This window comes from Lepidochelys kempii, chromosome 4, assembly GCF_965140285.1.
Source record: "Lepidochelys kempii isolate rLepKem1 chromosome 4, rLepKem1.hap1, whole genome shotgun sequence".
In the NCBI taxonomy this organism is placed as follows: Eukaryota; Metazoa; Chordata; order Testudines; family Cheloniidae; genus Lepidochelys; species Lepidochelys kempii.
In genome coordinates, this window is record NC_136383.1 from 75,959,195 (window position 1) to 75,983,445 (window position 24,251).

At 40.5% G+C, this 24,251-nt stretch overlaps 1 protein-coding gene across 21 annotated transcripts in view; it reads left to right on the forward strand.

The window, feature by feature from the left end:
* The first annotated feature begins 329 nt into the window (after nt 1–329).
* Nucleotides 330–24,251, forward strand: part of TENM3 (teneurin transmembrane protein 3) — a 2,191,633-nt gene continuing 2,167,711 nt past the window's right edge. For 20 of the 21 annotated variants that reach the window (XM_073341694.1, XM_073341703.1, XM_073341702.1 and 17 more), the window contains exon 1: nt 330–474. The gene's annotated coding sequence lies outside the window, so the exon portion shown is untranslated. Of the gene's footprint in view, nt 475–1,721; nt 1,984–24,251 lie in introns of those variants that run through there. The other variant, XM_073341695.1, reaches the window with a different exon arrangement.

The following is a 24,251-nucleotide window of genomic DNA, read 5'->3' on the forward strand; positions in this document are numbered from 1 at the left end:
TCTTTAGATTACTCTGTGTTGTCCCCTGAAGAGGAATAGGGATATAAATTATGCTTTGTTCTCTACTAATACTTGCTAAATAACTCTTTATTCTCTAGGTACATTCACTGTTTCCTTATGGGTTTTTTTTCATGGCAGCATAAAAGAACATGAAAAAATGATTATTTTTTTTCTGCTAGGGAAGGTGGGCGGGGAGAATCCAGGCGCTGAAGACACACCACAGTGCCTGCAGCCCCACCTTGCAGACGATGCTGTCCCATCTGCTCCTCTTTCCGCTCCTGATCTCAATCAAGGAGCGGGATGGGGGAGACAATTTTTCTCTCACATGTGCGTACACGGGGAAAAACAGCAACTAGCGGACAGAATTGTTTTTCATTCACAGCTGCACCCAGTCAGCGGCTGAGCGAAAAGGAAAGGTAGTGCAGGCGCACTGAACGCACGGGGTCCAAGCCGTCTCCGCCAGGCAGCCCGAACGTATGTTGTGTTTACGTGTGATAATAGTGGAGGTGGCCTTGGCACAGAGGAATGGACAGATGAGGGTGGTGGTGGTGGTGGTTTCCAGGCTTGGCTTTGATTAGCAGAGAAAATCCAGGCAATGGTTTTGCTTCCCGGTCCCTTCAGCCCCCCTTCTGCAAATCAGACTTGAAACGAGGCTCCTTCTCTGTTGGCTTCGCATGAGCTATAGCGAACTTAAAACCCATCCACACCGCTCACTGCGGCTGGTCCCCCCTCAAGTCCCCGGCAAACAATAAACGGACAATCCCCCCCCCATGCCTGGGATTGTGCTCAGCCCTCCATAGGCAGGACACCCCGGTTAACAGCGGGGCTGTGCGACTCACCAGCGCGATTTCACCTTTCGGACGAGGTGGCTCTAACCATCCTGAGACGGTCACTGAGCCCATGAGCGTGGGGGCAGGTATTTCAGTGAGGAGCCGGGGCGCCTTCCTAGGCTCCCCGTAAGGTGACCGCCAGCGGGGCTCCAGCAGCGCTCGGTGCTTTCCCAGGGTAAGCGCTAGCACCGGCCGCGGTCAGGCTGGGCGCGTAGCGAGCTCCCAGCGGAGGCGGGAGGTAGGGAATGAATTGCAGCCGCCGCCACCCCCCAGGAGCAGCGGCGGCAGGGCTGTGTGTGCTCCCTTCGCAGCGGGCGCGCAGCCCAGGCAGCGGGCTGCGCCTTTAAGGCGCCAGGGAGAGAGAAGAGACCCCCCAGTGCACCACCAACCCCACCATTAACAGCCGCTAACTCGCAGCCCGCCATCCCAAAGGCAGGGCAGGCGGGCGGGCCGGCCCCTCCCGCGGGGTTAATGACAGGAGCTGTAGAGCTGCGGGGAGCCTGAAGCCGGCTGGCCGGGGCTGAGGAGGTGGCGGCGGAGCCGGTGCCGCTGCGGTGCCGGTAACCCTGCATCCGCCTCGCGCACCTCAGTCCCTTCAGCGGCGGGCGGGCTGGGTGCAGCCCCTCCAGCGCCGGGAGCTGCTTCTCTCTCCTGCCGCCACCTCCCCGCGCTGGGAGCGGCGCCGGCCCGTTCCCCGCCCCGGCCAGCACCCCGGGAAAGCGGGGCTGGCGTCGGCAGTAGAGCAGCCCTGCCAAGCTGCTGGCAGGAGTGACTGGAACGGACTCTGCGTGGGGGTGGGAGGACGGGCTGGCGAGCGGGCGGGGGGAAGATAAATAAATAAATAAGTAAATAAAGCAATACCGCCCTCGCCAATAAAAGAGGCAGAGACCGCGGCTCGGCCGGGCGGGGATCGGCTCCTTTGCGGTAGCGTTTGTTTGCCGGGACTGACGCTGCAAAGTTGAACCCAAACGTGTTGCTTCCTGATGGCTGCTGCTGCCGCCCAACTTCACCTGCTCAAGTGACTTGCCCAGTAGGGCTCTTGCTGCTGGCCCTCTGCCTGGCAGCCTCCATAGCTCGGTGACTGCGGCGAGGGGGCTTCCTTTCGTGCCTCCCCCCATCTAGGAAAGAAAGGTGGGGGAGAGCCAGCAGAAAGGTAAGTTTCGCTTGTGGTCACCTCTCCTAGACGCTGTGGGGAACGAGATCGTCTCTGCTCCATAGTTGCCTTTTAGGAGCCGAGCATTTGCCAAACTTTGCTTCCCCCTCGCACCTGCCATTCGCCCCCCTTGTTTTCAATGGGGGGAGGGTACTTTGGGTTAATTGGGGTTGGGTTTTTCTTTTGGGAGGGTTTGGGGGTTCAGGAGCAGCTGGGAGGATCGGTTTAGTCATTATACAGGTGCCTTGACTGAATAATGCGTCTGCTTTGCTTGTTTGGGTTTTCATTTTAAATCCTTTGGTTTGCCGCTCGCAGCAGGAGTTCGAGTGGCAGGCGCGTAAGTTGGCAGCCATAGGAGAATGCAAACCAGGGTGAAGTTTTTCCTGCTGCCGCTCGACTCCAGGAGCGAGCAAACGCTTTCCTGGCAATAGCCACCTTTGTAAGTACCAAGTTGTCCCATTAGGGACAGTAAGGAAAGCGCAAGGAAATGTGATTCCAGTGAGGGCTACAAGCAGCTGGGATAGAAACCTGAAGGACTCATTACAGAGACAAGCTGGGTGAGGTAATCTCTTTTACTGAACCAACTTTTGTTGGTGAGAGAGATCAACTTTGGAGCTTACACAGAGCTCGTCTTCAGAAGTTGGGCCAATAAAAGATACTGCTTCACACACCTTGTCTAACTAATATCTGGGACCAACAAGGCTGCAGCATAAAAGACTCACAGGTATCTAGATAAATTCTGTTTTGGAAAATATCTCCATGTAAGAACATGCCTTTATGAAAGCAGGTGAGATACAGATGTGTGCTTGTAGAGATACTTATACTTTTACATATAAACCTTTAAAAAGAAAACTTGTATATTCCCATCAGTATAGGGGTATTTCTAATCGTATTGTATTTAAGCTATATCTTTATTTTTTTTATGTAGAACTGGCTAACTACTTAAAAAGATTCCCTTGCTCTCTTTGTGGGTAATTTTGTATTGTTTGTGGATGGAGAGCTCTGTGTAGTTTCCCTTAACTTAAATCTCCGTGTGAGTTTCACACTAGCAACTTGTACATAGTGTGCCCTGAGATTGCTGAAGGCTGAAGCCACTTGCTGAACTAGGTGATGTTATTTTTTGGAGGTGATGAGTTAGGAATAGAATTGTAGAGACATCCAGCAGATGGAGCAATGGAAAACTGTACGAGACTCTGCATAAAACAATTTAGTTCGCTTTAATCACAGTTGAAAGAAGAGCTCTCCAACACATTATAGAGGAACACTGCATGTTAAAAAATGGAAATTCACATCTGAAATAGACATTTGATTTTGAATTTGTCCTTTTTAAATGTGCTTGTATTAAGTAGTTTTGGAAAATTTGCATTTTCCAAGTTGTTATGCTTGTTTTGGGTGGATGGGCGAGTGAGTGCTATTTTGTATTTATTCCTAATCCTAGTTTCTGTATCGATTATTATTTTTCCAGTTGCCATTGTGCATCAGAAAAAGATCGTGCTGCTATTAGGAAAGTAGTTCTACTTTGTAACATAATTACAGGAATATGTATCAAATCATTATTATTAAAATTATGGAAAAGTAGGTAACTATTACTTTAGTTTAACATATAATTGAAAGATGTTCCCAGTATATTGCAGCCTGGAAAGAACTGTTTTGAACAGTTAATTATATTTAAACGGTCTGACTTTCATAAAATAGTATGCAGGGCTCTAGTAGGGCTAAAAGGTGATAGAGTTTTTAGTAATTAGGTTGTAATGGTGGTAAATCTTGCAAAAGGACTACGGTAATTATGTTGCTAGCTTGGAAAGTAACACGGGGCATGCAAGATCACTAGACAAGAAGAAACAGAATTTTTAGCATTGCTTTCTATGTACCTAAATATATTGTTACATGTAACCAGAGCAGACATAAAACAAGGCAAAATTTTTACTTTTTCAGTCCAGTGAAAAGTCCTCTTTCAGTTGCTATCTCATTTCTGAATAGCTAAATTCAATTTCTTGTAACTTATCTGCAGTTGTTATAGAAAATTACAATTTAAAGCAGAATATTGAAAGGCTTGGAACAGCGATCCTTTAAGAAGTTCATTTTGTCATACTTCATTAATTCAAAAGTTAATATATAGTATATTAATGTACCTATCTACCAATTTCAGTGCTGTTTTTTTTAAATGATAAATGGATGGATCAATGAGTTTTGATAACTTTTTAAAGTTTGGTATTAGATTTTCAGGTTTCAGAGTAGCAGCCGTGTTAGTCTGTATCCTCAAAAAGAAAAGGAGTACTTGTGGCACCTTAGAGGTGAACAAATTTATTTGAGCACAAGCTTTCGTGAGCTGTAGCTCAGGAAAGCTTGTGCTCAAATAGATTAGATTTTCAGTTACCTGAGAAGGTAGTTTTGAGTATATGTGTTTAAGAAACATCAATCTGTGTGAAAACCCTTGTTGCAATAATATAGAAATATTTACATTCTTTTAAAAGTTTGTTTAGTGTGTAATGTATGATAAAGTTGGTATAAAAAGAATTATGAAATAACTTTGCATTTACTATATTCTTTCAAAGATGAAACATAGGTTTGTCATAATCACTGTTGAACACAAGTGTTAAATAAAATGTTATAAGCTGAATTAAATAAATTCTAAAATGGCATAAAATAAAATCTCTGTACTTTAAGAACTTCTGGGGAGAAAAATATATTTTAACCACTTTAGGGAAACAATCTTTGATACTTTTGTTAGATTATTATGATATTTTTAAAAGGAAACTTTTTTTTTTCACTTATGTAATAAGGAACTTGAAAAAGATCCTACAGAAAATAGAACACAAGCATATCTGTTGGTATTTGCTGAAAGAAACATATTGTTTCTTATAAACTTAGTCTATCCATTTAGCTTTAAAATCATGTCCTTAGAATAAAAACACCATAATTAATTGTTTAGTAACACCTGTATCTATCAAGAGGCCAATTCTGTGAGGTACTGAGTATCTCCTGTAAGGTTCTGAATGCCTTCAACTCCCATGGAAGTCAGTGGGAACTGAGAATGCTGAGCACCTCAAAAGATCATAGAGAAAATTTTAAAATCAGTATTTTCTCCTCTTGTAGAGTCTTCGTTCAGGGTTCCTACTGGATCATATCTATAAACCACTCTTCTCTATATTACTGTTATGTTCCACAAATTCCTTCTGCTCTGTCCATGAATGCTAAAATATTCAAATTATTCGCTGAACTGTTGTTTCCCTCTTCCCGTAAATACTGAGTGTTAGTGTCACATTTCTGTTTTCCTTAATTCCAGTCTAGTGAGTTTTCAGTATCTGTTTTGATTGTGCAATGCATATTAAATAGTCCCAACATTTCTGAAGAGTGCTGTTATAAAATCATAAAAATTGAAGTAAGTTTGTTTTTCTACAAACTTCCACTTTTCATTTACCTAAACTTGTATAGACAAAAATGTTGTTGAGGATAACTTTGTGGGTTCTTTCCTGCTTTGACTCGTCTCCCACTTGGAAAAAGTCTGTTTTCGCAGGTGATGAAAGTGTGTGTGTGTGTTAGTTAATCAAATAACTTAGAGCATTGATATCCTGACCTCTGGATTTTTGGATCACCTCTTTTATGCGATAGAGGGTGAGGAAGGTCCAGAGAGTTTGGAGAACACTCAAAAAAAGGAGGATCTTCTCCAAAGTAAGCAAGTTGAACACATTTAAATATAGTGTTCCAGACAAAGCTGTCTTTGGGGTGTTCTGTCTTGTCTGACTGGCATAAATTCAGCACGTCACCTTGAACTCCAATGATCTTGGTGTCAGGTACATGGCAGTTTTTACATGAGGGTGAACTACGTTTCAGCAGTTCCTCTGGTGAGCACAAACATGCTTTTCTTAAACATCAGCTGTATACATTTTTCTACCAACTTCTTTCACCTCTTGTTAAAAAAAAATACAGTGCAAAAAAGATTCCCATACATCATTTATTCCAGAATTCTCCTCCGTTAGTTATGTTACACCAATTGAGTGATTCAGACCAGTATTTTCTTTTAACTCCTCCTACCCACTACTTGCCAAGAAATGCTTCCCAAGACTCCAATCCCATTAACCAACTATTAGTATCTGCACTAGTAGTCATCTGTCATGCTAGTTACACTCTTTGGATGCTAAACTTTCTGCGCCTTATAGTGTGACGTGTTCTTACCAAATTGCTAGACAACTTGTAACACTTCAACAGCACAACAGGTGCAGAGGGAAATGGGCTTTAAGCATTAGAGCATTTGCTTCTCACATAAAAAACAATAAGTTCTGAAGTACTGTGTAACCACTGCCCCTATATTGCTAGGTAGATGATATACTGTGGTAAAAGGCAGATGCATGTAATGAAACTGTAATAATAAAAGAGCCTTATGACTGGCTTCTAAGATATAGGGTGGGTGATCAATAAATTCCAGGCTGGAATTTACTTTACAATTGCAGATGCAAAATATTTGGAAGTGACTTGAGTATGAAGAAGTTCAATATCTGACACTTGAGTAGCAGTTACGTTATCTATGTTAAAGATAGCAACAATTTAATTTACAGACTTCTAAACAACTCAGCAGTACCCTGCTTAAGATGTATAATGTACCAGTATGGTTAAAACATCTACTAAAATTGTTGTGATATTTGTAGGAGAATATTTTTAATGTACAAGAATTGACGTGTGGAGTCATTGGAAATACATTTGCTCATTTAAATTACATTATTGTTTCACTGTGGCTGGCGAGTAAGCTACCTTTACATATGAACCTGTTACTCTTCCAGACAGTTAATTCAGTAACTGATAATGATGGCTACCCTAGCCATAACATTGTGATTGGTTAGTATTTCTTTACAAAGAGGCAACTGCACTTTTTATAGCTACTTATAATGTGTTAAGCATTTTCATTAAAAAAAGCAATGTGTTTGTGTTCAATCAAACTTTACAGTGGACATCATTATCTCTGTTAAGATTACTTTAGAATATCTTCTACCTTCTAACTTAATCAATGCATTTGCAAAGTTAGAAGGAATTTGCAAAGATTCATTGACTGTTTTTGTGTCTTTAAAGTGTGGAAAGTATTTATGTGCGGCAGGTAGAGAGACAGAGAAATCAATATGCATTACATCTGAACAATTATCCTACAAGAAACATGAACAAGCCAATCAGGATGTCAGTTTCATTAATTAAAATGACATTTCTATATGTAAACTCTAGCTGTATACTAGCTAACAATAATCTGAATTTGTGCTCTTTTGAAATTCAGAACTCCTGAGAATGGCTTCTAATTACTTTGAAATATTTTAGTGTTAATTAAAAGATAATGTGAGTAAAATAGAATGTTACAACAGGATAATGGTCTCCTGTTGAAGGGGTTCTCCACCTTTCCAGATTACTGTACCCATTTCAGGACTCTGTCTTGTGCACCCCAAGTTTCACCTCACTTAACGATTACTTGCTCACAAAATCAGACCTAAAAATACAAAAGTGTCAAAGCACACTGTTACTAAAATATTGCTTGCTTTCTTCTTTTTTTTTTTTTGCCATATAACTATAAAATCAATCGATTGGAACACAAATATTGTACTTACATTTCAGTGTGATACTTGAGCCTCTTTTTTACTTGTGAGTCTTGTCATTCAACTGCTAGAGAGCAGTGGCTTCTGGCCAGACACCCAGCTCTGAAGGTAGCACCGCCATGAGCACCTGAAAAAAATTAAGGGTGGTATGGTATGGTATTGCCACCCTTACTTCTCCACTGCTGCCGATGGCGGTACTGCCTTCAGAGCTGGTAAGCTAAAGAGCAGCAGGTGCTCTGGCTGGGGTGTTCATGTTGTTTGTGGCGTGGGAGAACTATATTTTTAATCCTGCTCCCATCCCACTCCGCAATACCTACTTACACCTGCTCCCGCCTTGTTCATTGAATTTTTATCCTGCTCCTGCTATTATGGCAGTGGGTACTGTGGATCCCCTTCCTACTGCAGGGCTTTAGAGCTTGTTATAAAACTAGGCAAATATCTAGATGAGTTGACTTACACCCTGGAAGATCTCTGTTTATCCCCCGAGGTGTACCCCTGGTTGAGAATTACTGTCCTATTGAATGTATTTTCTGCAGCTAAATACTGGTATTTGTGGAAAATAAACATGCTGTACAGACTGCCAAAATATTAGGGCATACAGCTGAGTAGATGATCAAAAAGCAGGTAATGTCTACAACAGTAATATTTGTGGACTCTCAAACTGCTACTAGAATGTTGTGCCACAGGTATTGAATGCTACAGGTTAAACTTTTTTTTTCCCTGTATTCTGACAAAACTATTGATTTAAGAGCGTTTTTTTCCTTGAGTATGGATTGCAGAACCACAGCTATTGGTAGTAGACACTTGAGGACCTGACTTGTGCTGCCAGCACCAATATACGAGTAATACAGGTCTTGATTCTGTCATCCTTAGACTGAGTAGTAAATATTTAAGTTAGTAATGAATGCTAAATGAGTACTCCCTTGGACTTCAATAGAACTGCTCAGGTTGGTAAATGTTGCAGAACCAGGCCCATATAAGACAGCAACCACAGAAAAGGAGTGATGGGGAAGAGATGGACTGGGGAAGGTGGCAGAAACACAGGGAATGATGGAGAAAGGATGGTGAGGTGTGAGGGAGGTGAAGACTTTGGGAATAAGAGGGAATGTCCACAATCAATAGAAGAGAATAAACAGGAGGAGAGTTAGAACGCAACTAATGGAAGAGAGAAAAATGTCTTGCCAAAAGTTCTGTTGGGGAAAGGGAAGAAAGAGAGAGGAGTGGGGGAATGGGAATATGAGGATGGTTTCTTTTTGGATAAGGGGAGGTGGTTTGGGGTGTCAAATTGTAGGGGATGCTTCTTGAAGAGCTTGGTGTTGCAGATTGCTCAGGGGGATGGGGTAGAGAGTCTCTGGAGTGGGTGTCACTATCAAAGTTGCACAAGGACTCTGTATCCCAAACTCTAAGGGGGGGGGGGAACTGCTCTTTCCATGAAGGGGGCTTGCTGTTTGTTGTTGAGAGGCCCTGTGCTTGCTGGGGGATGGAGGAGTCTTCCAGCAATTTCTGAAATGACCAACTTGCTTATCTCTCTCCTTTTTTTCTGCTCTTGTTTCCATTTTATTCATTCCTATTCTACTGTCTTTGATATCTTCTTGGTTTTTAACTTTTGTGTCACAGAGGGAGTAGGATCTGAAGGGGAAAAAAATTACCTAGACTGTAACATACTCCCTGAACCAGTGGAATTGCCTAGGACTGTGAACACACTCAGTTTCACACTGCTGCTAGTGTAATGGAAAACGATACTGTGTGTCAATTTCTGGTTCAGCTGCTAGATGTCATGTCAAATTGTAAAAAACTGACAGAGTCACTTTCTCCAGTCATTGAATGAGGAACTTCAAGGATAACACTATTTGCCTTGTTCTAATGAAGTTACTCTTTTTCTCTTTACTTGATTGTTGAACTTCTGCTTAGAATCTTCTTCAGTGTGTCCTGCCTGGCTTCCTGCTGCAGATTTTACAAACAACACACACATCCTCACATTAGTGCTTCAGGAAGAGCACAAATGATGTGAGAGAGTCTTTGGTGCTATATGACAGGTTTCAGAGTAACAGCCGTGTTAGTCTGTATTTGCAAAAAGAAAAGGAGTAATTGTGGCACCTTAGAGACTAACCAATTTATTTGAGCATAAGCTTTCGTGAGCTACAGCTCACTTCATCCGATGAAGCTGTAGCTCACGAAAGCTTATGCTCAAATAAATTGGTTAGTCTCTAAGGTGCCACAAGTATTCCTTTTCTTTTTGGTGCTATAGTTAATTTGTCCTGCAGTACCATCTAGAGTCCCTTTCATGGTTACAGGATGAGCTATGCTTTAAACCGCTTTTGGTCCCTCTTGGGTGCACTCCTCAGATGACAGGTTTGGCTTCCTTCACCTCTCTCTTTCTGGGTGTAACGCCACTCTCCAACCACTGTTGGAGTGAATCTGGGGGTTGCAGCCTTCCTGTTTCCCAGCTGTGTTAATATGACAGGCCCAACTGGGTTTGGTACCTATAAGCCCCTTTTCTTTGGGAGCCTGTGACTGAATAAAGTGATTCAAACAGCCAAATTTATTATCTAAAGAAAAAATAGTACAATACAAAAAGGAGACATACATATCCTCCTGGGAAGCAAATTCTTGCAGTCTTCTTCATCTTACACAAAAGGTGTGCTTCAAAGATATGCATCAGGTAGTAGTATTTATAATACGATTTTACAAGTTACAAAACTTTCTGCACGTTATACCAACCCAAGAGTTGATACTAGTTCCTTATCTTCTAGTTCTGTACTTCCCTTTTCTTTATTTTAAATACTAGCATTCCAGAGGCTTGTCCATGAAAGTATCTCCCTGTACTTTCCCATATATTACTTTGAATACTACAGTCCAAATGTTGATGAGCCATAAAGATACTACCTAACGGTATTGGGTACAAAATATTCATACATCTTTGCTTGGACAAGTTGCCTATTTTCTAATGTCAAAGCTGAATTCAGCTTTCCAAGGTGTGGTGGAATACTTGACATGGGTTTTGTGGGAAGAGCATAATACATCCAATTAATGTAACTTCCCAACACTTACATTTTAGATATATTAATATTATTGATAGTATTATATTATTAATGTGCTGTGTACTTAGGGCCCTTCACTTTTGGTTTTATTTTATTTAATTTTCTCCAGGAATTTATCAGTGTTTATTATTACAACACAAAGGTGAAAATCGGTGGAAAAAACTATTAATAATTTTTCTGGGTAAATATTGGGGTTTATTTTGATGAATGGAAGGACAGGGGTGGGGAAGTATTCAGTAGATTAATGCTTTGGTGAGTGGAATTCAATGTGATTTGCTGCAGAACTAAAGCAGAACTCAAAGCACAATACCACCCCTGAGTTTAAGAACACAATATACCTCTAATCCCAAAATAAAACTTTTCAATTGAATAAACTATTAACCTATATATATTTGCATTTAATAATTGGACCACACCGTTTGCAGCGCGTACACTCAACTTCATCCTTTTCTCCTGTTTTTTTTTTTTTTTTTAAATGTTCAAATACTTCCTGGTGTTATGGAACGTATTGTGATACAGATTTTCATTTTCTTCCCATTTTAGTGTGTCAGAAATTTAAACCTTTATCTGCTAACAGCTTGAAATGTGTACATAGTGGGCATGAGATTCATCAGTACATTCAGATGCACAGGCCCTTCAGAGTTTGTATGTGTGCCTGTTTGTTTATTGTGTGTATCTTCTAGGCCAATACATAGCCTTACTTCAACTGTTAGCTTTGCACATACAAACAGATGAATGTGTTATTGTAATACATATATCTCAGGCAATATTGTATTTTCCTAATAAAAGTTATTTTTATATATTTGAATGATACAAAAATTGGGTGAAAATCAGGGAAAAAACAAATACTTTTTGTAAAACCCAGGATTTTTTTTGGTAAAAGTCAGTTTAAACGGAAAATGGAGGGGCTTATGAATACGACATCCAGCATACATGTATTGGCTAATATACCTTTTCTTTGCCATTGTTTTGTTTCCTGATAGTTTCCTAATCACCTCCTTTGATGTGACTTTGTGCAATCAAGCAGGATAACTTCTCTCTCTTACACACACACACACACACACACTCAGGTGCACATGATACTTTATTTATTTATTTATTTATTTATTTATTTATTTATTTATTTATTTATAGATAGATGGGACAGATGTTTCCCTCGTTCTCCACAGGCATCAGTCAGGAATCAGGCCCCATTGTGCTGGGTAAAAGAGACACCCTTTGCCCCAAATCTCTGACCTTTGTGATAGACCATAATGTTCCACTCTTTTGTCAAGGTGCTATATACTGCTCATGTAATTTTCTTTAGAATCTTGCAGAATTGGTTGAATTTAAACTATAAACTTATCCACGTACTTACTCATCACATTTTTTTTCACTTGCATGTGCACAAATTCAATAAACCAATGTTTATTCAGTTAAGGTGATATTTGCCCCACCCAGATAATTTACTCAGGGTCCTCTAGACCACCCAAGTCTCAGCTGAATCTTTAACATAGGGTTAAGTGCTCTGTAGAGCCTTAGGTGGAACATCCACATGGGTGGGTGAATTTTACCCAGAGAACATTGTTCTTCTTTGCTAAGGAGTTTAATTTTCTATGATAATTCTTATTTATTCACATCTATATTTAAATTTATTTTCTTCCAGCTAATCTTCACTCTTAGCTTTTCTGCTTTATTCTCAATTACTGACTACGGAACCGCTATGCACCAGCTATTCTCTTCAGTTGCATTCGTGACTTGTAATTTTATTCACTCTGGACAACAAGGGCTTCTGTTTCCTCCGTGTGCTCCTAACTTTCCATCATTTTCTTTTTCTGACTCACTCGTTGTCTGACAGTGCCCGGCCACTATCCCCTGCTACTGCTCCGTTCCAAAAAAAAAGCTCCTGGGCTGATGTGTTAAAGCCAAATTTGAGCTTCAAGTAACCTTTTATAGATGATCTGTAAACATTAAAAAGGGATGTATAAAGGAAATACTTTATTTTGTCTTGCACACAAGCAGATGGGGGATCTTCAAGATACATTGAAAACATATAAATGTCAAAGTCAATTAACACACAATGTGGTGTCCAAAATATGTGATAACTATGAGCACGCAAACTGTTGTTAAAGATTTGTGCTCATATCTCAGATTTGCTGAGAACAGAGCAAGTACTGTACTGCAGTCATCTTGCTTTACCTATGTGTAAACTTCAATTATCTATGGAAATATTTTTTTCATGTGGATGGCAAAATTGATGTTTACCAATGCAAATCTAATCTTCCAAGCCAATCTACAGTTAAGGTCAGTCTACATTTTTATTGAACATGTGCTCACTGGCAGAGGCAACAATGAGAAAGCCATATTTATTTACTTATTTATTTTCTATAAATCCTTATTCTTAGTTGTAAGAAATTTACAGTAACTAAAATATACAATACAAAATTGAAGACTAGAAAATATTATTGCATATTGAACTTTCCACAAAAAGTGCCAATGATTTTATACCTCCATAATAATAAATAATAGCCCCAGCACTGACCATACATTTCTCAAACCATCACCTCCCCAAATATGCAAGGGAGAAAAGATGAGCTTTATAGTGTGCCTTGGAAATTTATCCAGTCGGGGCTCTGATGGGGTAACGGCGAGAATGAGTCCTCCAAAGTGGAGAATCCATTGAAGAGATTCCTTTGCCAGTAGGGGACTTCTAGTTCAAATACTTTCACTAATCACAACTGTGACACTGTTGCATAGGGTGGAAAATGGTCTCTCTGGTAGCCAGGTCTCAAAGGACTTCAGGCTTTATAAATTTAAATCAACACAATCAATTTTACCTGGAAAACTTTCTTTTTCAGCCAGTGCAGGCTAGTATGCTGATGGCAGATGCTGTTTGCATGATGTGCCTCTTTAGCTGAGTCGCTGCTGTCAAGCTGTCTAGAGTGGCTCAGTAGAATGAGTAGCAACCTACTCAGGGCTGACCATTACAAACCAGGGCACAAACCTCAAACTGATTGTGTGGTCTATACTTAGATTTCACCAACCAAGTATTGTGTATGAACTCCTCAAGCACTGTAACAGCCTTAACATGGAGTCACAGACAGTCCCCTTGGGTACTCTGGTGTTACACTAATAAAAATGATACCAACAGGATCTTGTAAGAGTGACAAGGCAAATTGCCATGTTTATTGTAAATACAACAAAATATTCCTATATGCAATTTCTATATAGATCCATTCACACACAGGTTCTACATAAAGGTTGTTATAGTTACCAGCCTAGATGTTGCTCGTGCCAAGTCACTGGCCAGGTGGCCTGGACATGAGAGTGGAGCCAAATTGTTGTCAGATGCGCATCCAATGCTTCTGGAGGGTGGTCATAGAACCAGACTCAAAGAACACAGTCCCTGGACCCAATTTTTATAGGTCTCTGGTTCAATACAAGTCTATGGAAGTTGCTTCATCATGCTGAATTTACAATTGAGATGACCATCAATCAGCTCAATCAGCAGGTGGTACATCCATGACGGCTCCATGATGGCTAGGTGTTATCATCTTGTTCTTCCTTGATGCGTTTTGGGTGGATTCCAGTTTGCCCTCTGGGGGTCATCCGGTTATCTCCACTTTGCATATTCTTCGGCCCATCGATATCAAGGTTGAAATTCTTAGGATTAGGCTGGCACCATTTACTAACCAATTATTTCCGTGCTTCAGGCTCTCAATTCCATGCACTCGTCATTCATTCATTTTACTTAACATAGTCTAAGACTCTTGATTCATTTAACAAGTTTTATCCCAGTATCTATTTTTCCCTCTTTGGATACCAAGATTTACATAGCAATGACAAGGGGCCCCTGCGAGGGAAGAGCGTCAGGGTGTTTTGAAGAACAGCATTGTTTCCTCAAAGTTCTTATCACTTTCCAGCACAGACTTTTTGTCCTGTACCAGCCTGAAATAATTAGCACTTTGGCCTTCCATTTGTTACAGAGTGAAATTTAACCGTATGGAACTGATGTTCATACCTTTTTACCTATATACTCTTTTGTCTATCTTTATTTCTACTACTACATAATTATAATTCTATCATACTTATATAACTTTGAGGGCGACCAAAACTGGTCTATCTTGCCACCTAGGCAAGCTTGTCTTTGTGATAGATGGTTCCTTACCCCCAAAAATCGTAATAATATTCAGGTTTCTCCCAGTCCCAAAGGACTAGTCACTTACCCCACATCAGTAAGACTCTAGATCCCTAACCAAAGGCAATGCTTGTAGCCAATCTTATAATAAACTATGTAAAGATTTATTAAATAAGAAAAATAAGTAAGTTATTTACAAATGGTTACAGTTTTAGGTTCCAAATAGTAGTAGAAGCTTCTGTAATATGCAAACTCTGTAAATCCTCTAGACCTAACCCAGGCTGAACAACTGGGGATCCCTTGCTTATGTTTAGAAATCTTCACTCACTCAGAGTTCAAGCAGCATAGAGATACAGTTCCTCCTTGTGAGGGATTTTTATTCCTTTCCATCAGAATGCCATTTGATGAATCCACCTGCACATCTCCACTTCATGGGTGTCAGAGGTCAGGGGAGCAATCAATAAAGTCTCTGTTCTTTGATGTTTCACAATTTCTCATTTGGATTCAACGTGCCTTCTTCATGGGCAGGACCAAACAGCTTCTGTAGAAAGTCAGCAGTTCTACATTAATTAATACTCCTTCCCTGTTTGATGACTTATGCAATTATAAAGGATTACAAGTGCAAACACTTCGTATAACCTTATAACATGGGGTACTGATGTTATAAAGTAAGAATATATGCATTTAATAAATTCTAAACACAGTCTTATAAACTTAACATCTATTTTAACGATGCTAACCCAAAGGTCAGTCAGAAAGTGCATAGGATGTTCTCCCCAGTGACTGGGGAGTTCATGGAGGTGTGGGGAGGCTCCACATCACACCAAGATGGGGCTCAGACCTTACTGCCATTCTTTGGTCTTTATATATATATTTGTGCACCTGATCAAGTGTGTTATAAAATTGTGTGGCAGAGTAAGAAAAGATATACTGTGCTTTCAGTATTTGTGCCTTAGAAATCTAGTATAGTACGTAATTTTGCTTTCTTCCAGCTCTCTCTCTTTTTTTAATCCTTCTCAGTACCTTGATTCTTCTGGCAAAGATTGTAGTTTGTTATAAACCTTGAAACAGAGTCAGTTAATTTGATAATATTTTAAGGTATTATGAGCTTCTCATTGCCGCTAAATACAGTTTAACAGTTTTCTTTGGGATATTTATTTAAATCTTAAGACATAACTACTTAAGGGCTTTCTATAGTGCTTGTACTTGTGCTGACCAATGTACTATATTGGATTAAACATATTTTCCAGATTTAGTTGTCCTTGTCATTGAGCTGTGTATCTGATGTGCTGATCACATACACTGTTCTGTTCAGACGTTTAGTTCATCTGGAATTTTCTAAATTTAACTGTACTATTAAGTAGCAGAATCTTATGTTTGCTATTGAATATACATCTCTCTTTTTTTAAATAGTGTTTTAATATTCAAACAAAAATACACATCAAGATGAATAAGAAACTACTAAGGTCCTGGTCTTGCAATCCATTGCCCAGAAATGAATTCTGTCAGCCATGAATGATGTATTACAGGATTGGAAGCAAATTTTGAATATTCTGTTGTACAGAAGCTTAAATTGTTTTTTTTTTCATTTAATCTAGTACTGAACTCTAATAAATTTCCAAAATTTAAAATTAATCAATAAAAATATCTATAAAAATGTTATTAAATTGAAATACATTAGTCTGTCAAATTTCCAGTTACAACTTTTTCAGTTAATAAATGCATGCCAAAAAAGCCCAACTAAACATGATCTATCCAATCATATTACTTATAAATATTTAAGACTCCACCTAAATTCAGTCTCATGCCCCTCTGTCTAGGGCAGGGGTGGGCATACTACGGCCTGGGGGCTGTATCCGGCCCTTCAGACATTTTAATCTGTCCCTTGAGCTCCCGCCGAGGAGTGGGGTTTGGGGCTTGGCCTACTCCAGTGCTCCAGCTGGGGAGTGGGGTTGCGTGCTTGCTCTGCTCCACGTGTGCTGTGGCTCTGTGCAGCTCCCAGAAGCAGCGACATGTTCCCTCCCTCCGGCTCCAACATGTAGGGGCACCCAGGGGGCTCCACACACTGCCCCCACCCAAGTGCCGCCCCTGCAGCTCCCCTTGGCCGGGAACCATGGCTAATGGGAACTGCAGGGGTGGCACTGGCAGATGGGGCAGCATTCAGAGTCACCTGGCTATGCCTCCATGTAGGAGATGGTGGGGAGGGGGGATGACACACCACTGCATCTGGGAGCTGCTTGAAGTAAGCGCTGCGCAGAGCCTGCACCTCTGACCTCCTCCACCTCCCCCATCCCCTGCCCCAGCCCTAATCCCCCTCCTGCCCTCCGAAACCCTCAGTCCCAGGCCAGAGCACCTTCCTGCACCCCCAACCTCTCATCCCCACCCCAGAGCCTGCACCCCCAGCTGGAGCCCTCACACACTCACCCCAATCCCCTTCCCCAGCCCGGAGCCCCTTCCCGCACCCTGAACTCCTCATTTCTGGCCCCACTCCAGAGCCCGCACCCCCAGCTGGCGACTCACCCTCTCCCATACCCCAACCCCCAGTTTCGTGAACATTCATGGCCCCCCTTACAATTTCCATACCCAAATGTGGCCCTCTGGCCAAAAAGTTTGCTTACCCCTAGTCTAGGGGAATGCATCTCTCTAAATGTCCATGAGGAATGTTAACAAATCTAACTTTTAGTGTCAGGAAGTTTAAAAGGATACTGCTGGGTTAGTATATAAAATTATTAGCACTAAAACATGGGCAAAAGGTATCACAGGTTGGGGGAGGCTGCTCTGGGGCTGGGAACACTAGCCTGGGGCGAAGGCCAATGGCTGTGGTGGGGGGCTCTGGGCTCTGGCTGGGGGAGTGGAAGGGGCAGGGCCTCAGGCAGAAGAGATGGGCTGGGGGGCTATCCTCCCTGATCCAGCGGTTAAACCGCTGCCCATGCACTGAAAGAAGCTTAAAAGTCTAATTTGCTTTCTACCATTTATGCTGTTTGTTTCCCTTTTGCCTTTTTCTGTGCTTGGACAGTGAACTTTTAGACTCATCAATTCAATGTTTTCCTTCTAGTAATTTTTAATTGGTTTTAATTTCCAGGTCTTGTAGTCAGATGCAGGAATGTTTACCTTTCAAGCACTCTAAGGAAATGATAAAAATGAGCTGATTGCATTGTACGACACTAAACATGTCAGAATTCAACAAAAAATAAATAAGTTTTAAAGGAGTTTGGAAATATTCTATGAATTATATGCTTTGACCTTACTTTTAGTCATCAGTAGCTGTACTTTGATACACCACACATTTGTCTTTCACATAGTAAATGCTGTTAGATCTATTCCTAAAATAAAAACATAATCAGATCTCACAGTTTTCCTTTTACAGTTTATAAAATCAGCACATATGTCTCATACATATAGTGAGTGTGGTTATATCATTTGTCAGTGTGTACCATCTTGATAAAATAAAAACATGCTTATGCTCTGATCCTTCATAGATTTGAGGACATACTTAACTTTTAAGCACTGTGAGTAGCCCCACTGAAGTTAGTTAATGAGACTACTCACAAGGTGCAAAGTTAAGTCTTTGCAGGAGTGTCAGCATTGCTTTTTGTAAAGTTTTGGGGCTGTAGTAATTTGGTTTTTGTTTTCATATTTAAATGTATTCTCACCCTTTTTGATGTCCCATATAATTCCAAGTGTCTTGTTCCTAAAGTTAAGATTCATCATGTAGTTTCTTTGCAGTAAGGGCAAATGCTTATGACACGTTTTGAGTGTACTTGATTTAAGAATCAGAAAGTCAAGGTCCTTTTAATTTGTTACTGGTTTTTGGTGTGTAATATTGTAGTGGCAGAAATTATAATTTTGCTTTATTTGTGGTGTCAAGAAATGTTTTGATGAGTGCAGATAAAAAATAACACATCTAAATCTTCTCAATAAGTTAGGGAATTAAAGAGATAGTCGTTTCTACTTTGAGGCCCTGTTTATAGAAAACAGAATAAAAGTACACAACACCCCTGTATTTTCCCCTGCCAGTGCCTTAAGGAATTGCACTGCTGACTAATATGTGACATAGTCCATCTATATGATGATACAATGAAAAATTGTACATACTTGCAAGAAACAGAGTTAAAACTGGTAGGGTAGGGGCAAGGGAATAAGGCAGGGGTGGCCAACCTGTGGCTCCGGAGCCTCATGCTTTTCTTCAGAAGTTAATATGCGGCTCCTTGCATAGACACCGACTCTGGGGCTGAAGCTACAGATGCCATCTTTCCAATGCTCACTGTTCATGCCACAGGCCGTGCCTCCATTTCACTCCTTCCCCCAAGGCCCTGTCCCTTCCCTTCCAGCCCCTTCCCCAAGCCTGCCACGCCCTTGCTCTTCTCCTCGCCCCCCAGAGCATTCTGTGTGAGGCACAGGGAGGGAGGGGAGGTGCTGACTGGCAGGGTGGCTGGCAGGCGGAGTGGGGGAGCTGATGGGGGCTGCTGACATAATACTATGGCTCTTTGGCAATGTACATTGGCAAATTCTGGGTCCGTCTCAGCCACAAGTTGGCCACCCCTGGAATAAGATATGGAGGCCATATGTGGAGAATGAGGCAGATTCAGAGCTAGTAAAATTCTCATACAAAATAATGAACATTTTTTCATAGAGGAGAATACATTTTCAAATTTTGGGGCATAACAATTTTTGTGAGATATATATTCACAGTCACATACTTCTCATTCTCCTTTTTATTGAAATTTCATTACCTTTGCACAGTTTCAAGGTGAGGAATACCTTGAAGTCTATTTTTTACATTAAAATATTGGATACTATAGTCCCATTCTTTGTCAGTATTACATTTTTCCTTCAGGAAGTTGGCACAAATCTCAAGTAAATAATGAATAGCGGCCTTTAAATTGGGAAAGAGAGATTTCTTTTTCTTGTAATTTTATTTGAGGGAGTTTTATTTCTAATTTATTTTTACAGTTAACTTAGCAGGAATAAGGGTATGTCTACGCTACAAAATTAGGTAGAATTTGTAGAAGTTGGTATTTTAGAAATCGTTTTTATATAGTCGATTGTGTGTGTCCTCACACAAAATGTTCTAAGTGCATTAAGATTTTTAACCTCTCATTACTTCTGTGAATTTTGCGTGTTCACTGGTGTTCACTAGGTCTTTGTGCTTTAAGCCATGGGTGTAGGCTTGTAAGGAAAGTAATGGTGATTTTCAGGTTCAGTTAATTTTCTTTCCAGTTCACATTTTGTGAAATTACTTTTTGGACATATCATGAAGATCTAGGGAAAGAGGTTTTTATCATAACTTACTTCTCTTTCCTGTTTGATCATTTGATATAGAGGAGATTGGTGGAAGTCTCATTTCCTTTTACTACATATTAAAGGAGCTAAATGTAACCTTTGTCACTAGCTCTGGAGAGCTCTTATAAAAAGTCATTTTCTAAAATTGAAATCTTCTGATAGTCAATAATTACTTTATAGAGCAGTCATGTATCTTATCTAGTAGTTCAATTATCACATTAAGGTGCTTTATTGTGGAGAATTCTCTTAGATAGGCTACTTGATCTTGAAATTCAACAATGTAGTGATTCAATTGCTTAATATCTACATAAAAACTTATAGACTGCAGGCGGGTACAATTGGGTTTTTAGTTCTTTTACATCTATCATTGATACTAGCTTTGTGGAATAATAGTAAGAATGTCACTGTATTTCTTCTGAAATCCAGCCTAATCTACTGTATGAGCTGAATGGCTTTGTCTCTTTGTTAGTGGGTGCTCTTCGTCCCTTTGAAATGTTACGAGGAAAAGTGTCTTTTACAATCTCCCTTCTGTCTCATTATTTGATGTGTACAGGAATAGGTACCAATATTGTCTGTCTTGAACCACTGAATGAAGATACCTGCTCCTAAGTATTATCCATTCTAGCACTGGCTACCTTTGCTACAGTTAGTCTTCTCTAGGCAGGTGCACTGATGAAAAGGCAAACATTTGTTTTCTGAAGTTATGCAGTGGGTCCATCATACAAATCCATGAAACATTTGGAGCACCGAAGTAATACTTTGCATTAGTCGCACCTTTCATCAATATATCTCAAGGCGCTGTACAAAAGTACATTCTGTTAATTCCTTTTGACACATGGAGAAACTGAAGTATAAAGAAATAAGTGACTGGCTCAAAGATCACACAAGTAGTCCATGGCAGAACTGGGAATAAAACCCTGGGCATCTGACTCCCAGTCCTGTGCCTTTTCCACTTCATCAATCTGGCAGTGTTAATACAGGCTCTACTCTGCTGTCAACCTCTGGCTTCTGCATCACCACTTTCTCCTCCTGAGATCTAAGCAGCACAGCTTCCCACTTTGTCTCTTTGTGTGATTCAAAATGTCCTTTGATAACGTCTGGCAGAGAAAGGGTGGGGTGTGCTCGGAAGAGGGGGTGGGGTGTGGGTTGGGAGTGGAGTGGAGGTGGAAAGAGACAGGGCAAGGTGGGGTCTTGGGGGAAGGGGTTGAGTGGGGGCGGGGTCTGGGGTGGAGCGGGGTTGAGCACCCTGGGGAAATTAGAAAGTTGGTGCCTCTGCCCTTGAGAGACTCAATTCTATGTAAGACAGATGCATCAAATGGAATAACCCTGTGATTCCGGTATGCTATATTGTGCCTATTTATGAAACCAAAGAGGGAAATTATTCCACAGTGAAAATATATGAAGACCTTCCTGGGTGCAAAACATTACTAGCCAGCAACCCACAGGGGACAGAAATCAACTATTGTGGACAATAATGGGCAAGATAATATGATTAGCAGTGACGTTTGCCAGTGCCGTGATGGTGGATGAGAATGAAAATTGTGATAGCAGCACTTTACTTCAGTTAGACTGCTTGAACTGGTGTCAGAGATCACAATGATTCAGGATATGTGTGTTCTTGAATTTATATTAGGAGAGGGAGGACTACCATTTTGGGCAACTTATCAGTACTGTACAGAATTTTTTCTATTAGATTTCATAGTTCAATTTGGTTACTTCGTAAAATAGATTTAAGAGGGAGCTGTATTCACTTTACAAAACCTTCACCATTGGCTTAATTAAACAAAACAATTGAATAAGAACAAAAAGTGCAATCAGTGGGAGGGCTGTAGGAGGTAAATTAATACAAGAAAATATTGTGAGAGTGTGTTACGAGGGAAGACTGAGTTATTGGGACAGTCTTGTATTTGAGGAGTTTCTTGACAGGAAAGTAGATTTAACAGCTGAGGTGGCATTGTTGGGAAGTGTGATATGTCATGGAGGAGGAAATTGAGTTGGAACCAGAAGTCAGACTGCAGTTGCTGATTAGATCCTTGTCATCGAGCAACTTGGATAGCACAGAAGCTCTTCACCAGCTTCTGGTTGGCTATGGCCTGATTTTTCTTCCCTCTTCTCTCTCCCATTTCATTTCCACTAATTTAATTCCCTATTCAGGCACTATGTTATTTTCTGGTCCTCCATCTCCATCTGTTGGCCTGGTGTTTTCTAGAAGCATAAGCTTGGTTTATTCTGTATCCTGCTTCTGCATCACCACTTTCTCCTCCTGAGATCTAAGCAGCACAGCTTCCCACTTCATCACTTTGTGCAATTCAAAATGTCATCTTTGACGTTTGACATTTCTCTGCCCCTCCCCCCATTCCCACTCTTGTTAACACTGTTGAGAGGTTATAGAGTGTTGCAGAGTATTGTAACCAGGCAGCATAATGGCTACCAAAAGGTGGCAAAGAGCTGTCATGATCAGTCTTGTTTTAACTGGGACGGTGAATGGGTCCACTACAACTCTTTGAATACATCTGTAGACAGGGAAATGGGTCAAAACAGGTTAGAGAAGTAGGAGGTATCTTTATTTGGGATACCAGATACCTATTTTGATATTGGAAAATTTTGATTAGTCACGTGTTCTCCCTCTTTAGGGAGAAATCTTCTTGAAGGACATCCCAAGGATTTCATTTGTGCTTTTTTTGAAGTCTTTTCTGAATGTTACTTTGACCAGGCTAGAGCAAGCCAGCTGTTCCCATCATACCTAGTAAATGAAGATGCAGTGTTCCTGTTTCTTTCAATTAATGTGAAAACCCTTCCTGGCATGTGTGTGTCTGTGGTCTACCTTATTGTTTTGTTCTCCCTTTGTCCACCCTACCACCACAAAAACGCATGCAATTTCGTCTTTTTAATTTTCCCCTCTATCTCTTTTTCCTTCTTGCGGATTTCAAGCTAGGCTACTTTGTTTCTCACTGACTGAACAGGCAGCTGCATGAATGTGATGCTTGTGTATGCTCTGAACCTTGTATGAGAAAGTCAGAAAGGAGAATGGAGAAACAGCTTCATTGTTTCAGCCAGAAAATCAAAGCTCATGGTGAGGGAAGAAGAATGCTGAGCCCTTGAACCTGGTGTATTCAAATGTGAACAAGAAAAAGAGTTTGTTTTCTGTTGACTCACTTTATCTATTTCTCAATTTATATATCCATATTCCCCGAAGATCTGTAAAATCCCTTGTGATTACAAGGTAGTTAACCTGCTACAATGGTATTTTTATTAATTAAAGAGGATATATATTTTTAGTAAGAGGCCTTTAAGCAGAAGTGCTCACAAAGAATTTTTTTTAGATTAAAAAAGAGATTCTTCCTGAACAAATCCCATCTGATTTTCAGTTATTTTCTTCTTTATTAAACTTTTAAGATTTAAATTTATTCAGTTACATTTTTCAGAAGAGTTGAATCTTGAAAATATTTGTAGAAGTGAAAAAAAGGCAAATACCTTTAAAATCCCATAATTAATTTATACAATATTACATACCTTTATATATTTAAGGAATATGTAAAAAGTTAAGTAGCACCATAGAGCAATTTTGTTCATTGTGCCTGCAAACAAACAACTAATAAAATACAAGTCTTTATTTAGGCTTTTCTTCTTGGAATTCCATTGGTTTATTATGGGTAAATCCTTAAATCCATTTGGACCACTATAGCAAAGAGCAAATACAGTTAGAAAAAATGATCTCTTCCAAAACAAATAAACCTCACAGGAGTGATCTTAGATTTCTAGTCAGTAAGGCTGCTCTTTGTCAGCATGTGACTTTACATATTTTACAACCTACTCACATATCTAAAGGCTTATCTACACTACAATAACTACATAGTCAGGGGATCTGGTTACAACATGGTTTTCCCTTGACTGAAATGCTGCCCTGGATTGTGGATAGAATCCAGTTATCCAGGGCAGCAGTCAACATTCTTAACCATGAAACCCTCCTTTCTCTTGGAATCCCATGCCTCACTCACTATCCACCTTCCAATTTCTGCAACAAATGAGGCTGGGGTCTTAAAGACAACAGCTTTCTTTACTACGCAACTCTGGTTCTTCCCCGGAGCAGGTGCATACTGTCCACTGAATGAGGCAGCGATGGTCCTGTGGGGAAAAGTACGATATGATCATGTAGTTGAAGTATGTACCAGAATCCATACAAAAAAAGGCTGAATTCAGGTTTCATAGGCAACTATTTCCTAGCTTTTGAGGGCATGACTTTGCAAATTTAAT